Source organism: Priapulus caudatus, unplaced genomic scaffold, assembly GCF_000485595.1.
Source record: "Priapulus caudatus unplaced genomic scaffold, Priapulus_caudatus-5.0.1 Scaffold547, whole genome shotgun sequence".
NCBI classification, from domain to species: Eukaryota; Metazoa; Priapulida; class Priapulimorpha; order Priapulimorphida; family Priapulidae; genus Priapulus; species Priapulus caudatus.
The window spans coordinates 63,361-70,062 of record NW_014577608.1 but is presented as its reverse complement, the minus strand read 5'-3'; positions in this window follow the sequence as shown (position 1 = coordinate 70,062).

Below are 6,702 nucleotides of genomic sequence, written 5' to 3'. Positions count from 1 at the left end.
CGTGGAGAAGGAGGAGGTAGATGTGATGAGTTATACCCGTGATCAGAATTGACATCTCTGTAGCAAGCTGCAGGAAGAGTGTGGGGAGAAGGAGGAGGCAGATGTGATGTGCGATACCCGTGTGCACTGATACATCTCTGTAGAACTGCATGGGAGCGGGGAGAACGGGAGGAAGGCAGAGGGTGATGTTTTACCCGTAGTCAGTAATACAGTCTGCTGTAAGAAGCTGCAGGATGCGGGAGAAGGGAGGAGGCAGATGTGATGTTATACCCGTGTCCACTGATACATCTCGTGTGAACGAAGCTGCAGGGAGCGTGGGGAGAAAGGGAGGAGGTAGAGGTTGTGTTAGATACCCGTGTCACTGATACATCTGGCTGTAAGAAGCTGCAGGGAGGTGGGGGTGGGAAGAAGGAGAGGAGGTAGAATGTTGATGTTTATACCGGGTCACTGAACATCTCTGTAAGAAGCTGGGCAGGGAGCGCGTGGGAGAAGGGGAGAGGCAGATGTCGAGGTTGAGCACCCGTGTCAGTGATACATCTCTGTAGGGCTTGCAGGGAGCGGGGAGAAGGGGCAGAGGAACGATGTGATGGGGTATACCCCGTCGTCAGTAATTACATCTCTGTAAGGAAGCGCAGGGACGTGGGCGAGAGAGGGGAGGAGGCCAGAGGTGATGTTATACCGTGTCACGATATAATCTCTGTAAGAAGCTGCAGCGGAGGAGGGATGAGAGGGAGGAGGCCAGATGTGATGGGATAGACGACGTGCGGTCAGGAATACATCTCTGTAGGAAGCTGGCAGGTAGAGCGGGGAGAAGGGAGGAGGGTAGATGTGATGGTATCCGAGCGTGTCACTGGATCAACCTCTCTGTAAGAAGCTGGCAGGCGAGCGGGGGAGCAGAGGGGGGGAGGCAGATGTGATGTTATTTAACCGGGTCATCTGGATACATTCTCTGTAGGAACCGACGCACTCACACGCAAGCTACGCGAACGCTGAATGTCAGTAGATATGTCAAGTACGTTTATCGGCGTTAGTCTGTCAATAAGTTAGGTGCGGAATAGGGGAAACATTTCCTACGAGATGGTAAATAGTAATAGCTCTCTATCGAATTTAGAGCTACAATGTTTCTGAGACGCCCTCCCGAGTTTTACAGCTAGTTCAGTGACACGTGGCGCCAGCCCAGCGGTAAGTGGGATAGGAGCGTCGGGACCGTACTTGTGGGGGTATTTCCCGTGCAGAGTCGGTAGGATGGCGACCGGCGTGAGGCCCTGTCAGCGGCTGTCTGCCGAAAATGCTCGTCCGTCTGGCAACATGTCACGCACTGCACGACAACACTGCTAATCAGACAGGGTAGACCGAACACGCACAGAGACCTCTCTCGTCGAGAAAGACAACGAAAACACTACTTGGTTATTGCTACTAGCGTAGGGTAGCGAGTTAGGTTAACGGTAGACAAGTGCAGTGGTTGATTGTTTTTGCACGGGCCGTACGACGCCATTATTGTGAAAATTTGACAGGCACTTCGTTGCCAAGCATTGTTTTGCTGAGACGTCTATCCCAACAATGATAGGTAAGTGCTGATAGGGGGTAATAGTTTACCAAATATCCATTCGTTGTCCGTCATCTACCGCGGTTCCTGTGAAATCACCAGTAAGATGGACAGTATGCCTATATATCAGATGAAAAATCAATATAAACGGTCACACTGACGACGATCATGCACGCAAGGGCGGGGCGCATGCGCGGTGAACCTCGGTGACGTACTGACTCGGGGCAGAGGGAAGTGTTTGAACTTTGAACATGTTCCTTGATGTGCTTCCAGGGATTCCCAGTCTTGACAAGTCGCGGCGTTGGATGAGTCGCTCTCGGGCCAGCATCTGCTCCTTTTACGGGCCACGAGTTCCACTGCACACGGACAAACCCAACACCACTACTATACAATACTAATATTATATACTGATATTTACATATTAGGATAGAGAGAGAGGAGAATTAGAGACGAGAGAGAGGATCAGAACAGCTATAAGCACGATAAGCGATGACATATGAACGATTACGTGCCCCTCTTTTAAGCCCGGTTTAGGTCTACTGTTAAGCTAGGTTGTGTGATAGATTTCCAAACATCTTAAAATAACACTATAAATGAATAAGAGACGGAGCCAAAGAGGAGAAGCGCGAGAAAGAGATGCGTGAAAAGAGACAGACAGACGATGCCGCGAGAGCGAGAGGACGAGCGCGCCGAGATAGAGCGCGAGCGCACGAGACTGCCCAAGAAAGACAGCGAAAGAATCTGGGCGGATTCCGCTCGCGGGGGGGAATGAAAAGAAAAGAAGAGGAATCATGCATCACTGCATTCTCTCATCACAATGGCACGCACGCACGCAGCGCACGGACTTGTACTCATTAGAGAAGCTCGCTCGTCGGCTGGCAAGACTCTTCGCCCCAAGGTGTGTCGGAAGGCCGGAATAGTGGCAGACGAACTCGTGACGTACTTTGCCAGTTTCTCTAGCAGGCTCCTGCTTACGAAACTTCTTGCCTGTGCGTGCGTGTTGCGGAGCGACTGCTGGTCAAACTCTTTGAAGACGTAGTGCTTGAGTAGCGCGAATCAAGCGGTGGATCGGGAAGTAGAACGACGCTTGGTGGCGACGTGTTGCACGATGAGTGACATGCGGATCGATACCTATGCGGCGCCGCGGAGTGACGTCACATGATTGTCGGCCGGAAAGCAATGATCCTCAGGGTCGTTTCCAGGGGTGGTGGGTGACATGAGGTAAGGGACACAACACACGACCGCCACACGCACGCAGCACGCACGCACGCACGCCACGCCGCAACGCACGCACGCACGCACGCACGCACGCACGCACAGCACACACACACACACACAGCACACACACACACACACACACACACACACACAACACACCCACACCAGCACACACACACGTAATATTCTATACTATAATTTGGGCTATTGCTTGGGTGTGTGTGTGGATGTGTTTGTTTGTCCATTCGCTCTTGCGCCCTTGATTTGTCACTCCGCAATGCGCTAAACTGGAAGATATATTCAGATCACCACCGTCTGGGAGATGGTTCTGGGCCTGGGAGAAAAAATTTAAAAAGTTTAAGGTTAAGATATGTAAGCGTCAAAATTTCGAAAAATGCTATTCGTCAATAGATGGCAGTTGCGTACCAGCGATCCACAATACATACGTCGGCGAATTTCACAACTGGCCTGCGCTCTTGACGCCGCCCGGTGTATGAGCAGTATTCAGAATCCCCACAGTCTGCGGAGATAGTTCTGGCCCTTCAAACAAAATCATATTCTCAATAGATGGTGCTAGTCTCAGATCCCCCCCCCCCCTTCTGCAGATTCCCCCTGCTCACTCTGCTGTAGACGTACACGGCGACTGACACAGTAGTCAGTGGCCAGATAGCTAGTGCCAGTGTCTCTGTTGTTACCAGTGCAGCAGTGTTTCTTTTCAGTTTACAATGAAAGATTTAACTTTATCGGTGTCACTATTACATGGAGTGGTATATTTAAGACAACATTGGGGTTCTAGGTATCGTTCCTGCTAAGTTATATATAATGACATGGATGTTTTAATATCCGTACACGACCAGTTTCCCAGATTCCCCTTCTCTCGTCTCGCCATAGCTCTATTTATCGCGATAGCCTTTTAAGTCCCGCCAGCTTACGCGACAAGGAAATCACGTCCATGTGTTTCACGCGTGGCAAGGTCAGCCCTGGGAAACGAAACATAAAAACTAACAGTGGTACTTTTGCCACAAAGGACCATTGACGCAGCGGGGCCTGAGTTAACGGATAGAACAGGGGAGGTAGCAATATTGGCGTGGATAATAAGATCAGGAGTAGATAATAGGATAGATAAGGGGTAGTAATAGGAGCTAGATAATAGGGGGTCCCTCCTTATTGACTTCCCTGGATATAAGGAATATATAGGTAACTTAGACAAACTAACAGCAAAAGCCAATATGATAATACGTTGCACCGAAAATAGAAGGGCGAATTAACACCGCAAATACGTTGCACACATCAGTTTTACGAGGAATCTACGGCGAGAAAGCTTCATAAAACCCTCTATAAAAGCCCCCACAAAAAAAACAGACATTAACTTCGTGTAAAAAAAAAATATATAAGCTGGCATGCAAACACAACACCACGTGAAATGTTTTAAAAGACAAGATAAGTGTTGCCAAGACTAGCTAGGCCGACCTGAACGGAACATCTGGGTGATATTCTGCGCGCCGACTGCCTGCCAGTCGCTGTCGTACAGCCGGTTAGATAGACATTAGCGCGGTGCCACAGCTCCCCGCTTGTCGCCCGCTTGCGCACGGTAGATGTGATGTTCGCTGGCCTACTCAGCAGGCTACGGTCGGTAGACGTGCAGGGGCGTGCCCTGACTCACGTAGCTGCACGACCTGCACCCATGCTACTAGCTAATGAGGGAGACCCATCCTCCAACACGCTGCTGCTGCTGCCTCGTTACGTCCAAGCGCTTCCCTATATATAGTCGGACGTGTCCGCTGGGATATAGACGTGGTACTTATCCTGGTGGTGCTGCCTCTGTCAGCGTGCAACTATAAGATGAACAGCCGTGTGTGGAAGGGTGAGCCGGGGGGGGGGAGGGGTGCGTGGGGGAGGGCGGATTTAGCCAGAGGGGTGGGGCGGGTAGGTCGGGTGTAAAGGGAGCAGAGTGAGGGGATGGTAAAGGAATGGCGCGAACTAATAGATGGGACGGGAGTTTCAATATCACGAGGTTAATAGACGATATTATGTCGACGAATGCACATGCACGCACGCGACCCGGCACGCCACGCATTCCGCCGACGCACGCTACTCTGCGTAGAAGGTGTACGCACTTGATCTAGCTCGGTGGTCTTTTGTTTTAATAACGAAAATATAAACTTTGGTTGACCGTTCTTAAAATAGTTGCGTCTGTGACGGAAGTATTAAGTTTGCTTACCTGATACTCAATTACTTTTCTCTTGGCCTTAGTCAGGTTGATAAGGTATATATATACTACTATATTATTAATTATATATATTATTGAAGATATTATACAGAATGTATCAATTCGCTTTATATGATGGGCGTGCGTTCGTAGCTGTTCTGCGGGGCGGTCGCGGCGCGCGTGTGGATCTTCGTGACCCGCATACTGTTCAGCGTGCATGATGATCGACGCACGCCACGATAGGGTAGTCGGTTCGAGTAGGGCTCCACAAGAGGACACCTTAGATATTTTTTACTTATAGTGTGCGAGATTCAAGGTCGTATTACAAGCAGGTATACACGCTGATCCACGAACATTAACACAGACGAATATTTACCTCAGGATGTGGTGCTACGAGATGTTTCCGTTCAGTATCTCTTCTTCGGTTCTTTTTTCTCATACGATGGGATCGTATGGGTAATCGATAATCTCTGGTGAACATCAATCCAAACGGCCAAGTTTCGACTGGAGATGAAACCATTTTCTATAATTATTCTAATATCGCTATTTTCTTTCCAGCCATAGACGGAGCCGAATTTGGTATCGCATCGCTTCGGCATGGGGATGCAATGACGGGGATCTTGGAAATTAAGCGGTTTGCGTATAACAGGCGCACCATATCACGGTATGGAAGATTTCGAATCTCAGAAGCTGGATTTCTTCCAGGCATCAGATATTATGCTAGCCAGACTCGTTAGACGCCGACTGGCGCAATCCGTAACACCTTGTGTTGGACTCGGCTCTGAAAAGTGATACTATTCGGGAAGTGAGTGAGATAGACTTAGTGGGCCTAATCAAGTTTGTAGAGGTGATCGATCGAGCTCTGACATTATTGCCTGTTATTGTCAAAATGACTGATTTAATCCTGCTCTTATGCTTGTCAACATAATAGCGGTATACACACGGATGCCGATTCCTGACCGGATGAAAGATGTGCTTAGTTCTTATTATTTTATTCATTTTATCCTAATCCATTCCCTTCGCGCGCACTCCGCCTCTGCGGTATACTGTTGCGATACTCACCGAATAGCGGTGCAATCCGTACCAAAGCGCTCTCCTACTAACAAAACACTTATCCGCTTTGTGCTGCAGTGTGCCTTGAATTTCTCTTCCTCTCTCGCTCCTTTCCCTCCTCCTTCCTACTAAGAGCGTGTGTCGTTTGATGTCCGCTCAACCCTTTCCTCAAACCAGCCGCCTCTCTTCTCAGCAAAGCTCCTCCTTTACGCTTCCTACCTCTCTCTCAGTCCTCCTGTGAGTCTATAATACTTTAGCATCTCCCCTACCGGCTTCACATTCCCTAACAAACCTCAAGCATCGCAACATCTTCTCTTTATCCGCGATCCCAGCGCGAGCATCCCTGCCCGCATCCCGCATCCCCGCAGCGATCCCTGCCCGCCATCACTGCAGTCCACGAGCATCCCCGCAAGACATCCTTCTCCCGCATCCCTGGCATCCCCGCAGCATTCGCCATGCAGCATCCCGCAGCATCCCCGCGCCATACCTAGCATCCCACAGCATCCTGCAGCATCCCCGCAGCATCCCTGCCCCGCATCCCTGCCATCCCCGCAGCATACCGTGCATCCCCCACAGCATCCCTGCCAGCATCCCTCACAGGATCCTCACAGCATCCACCGCAGATCCTGCCGCATGCCCCGACTCAAGCAGCCGCGCATTCTCCGCTGGCCCGCAT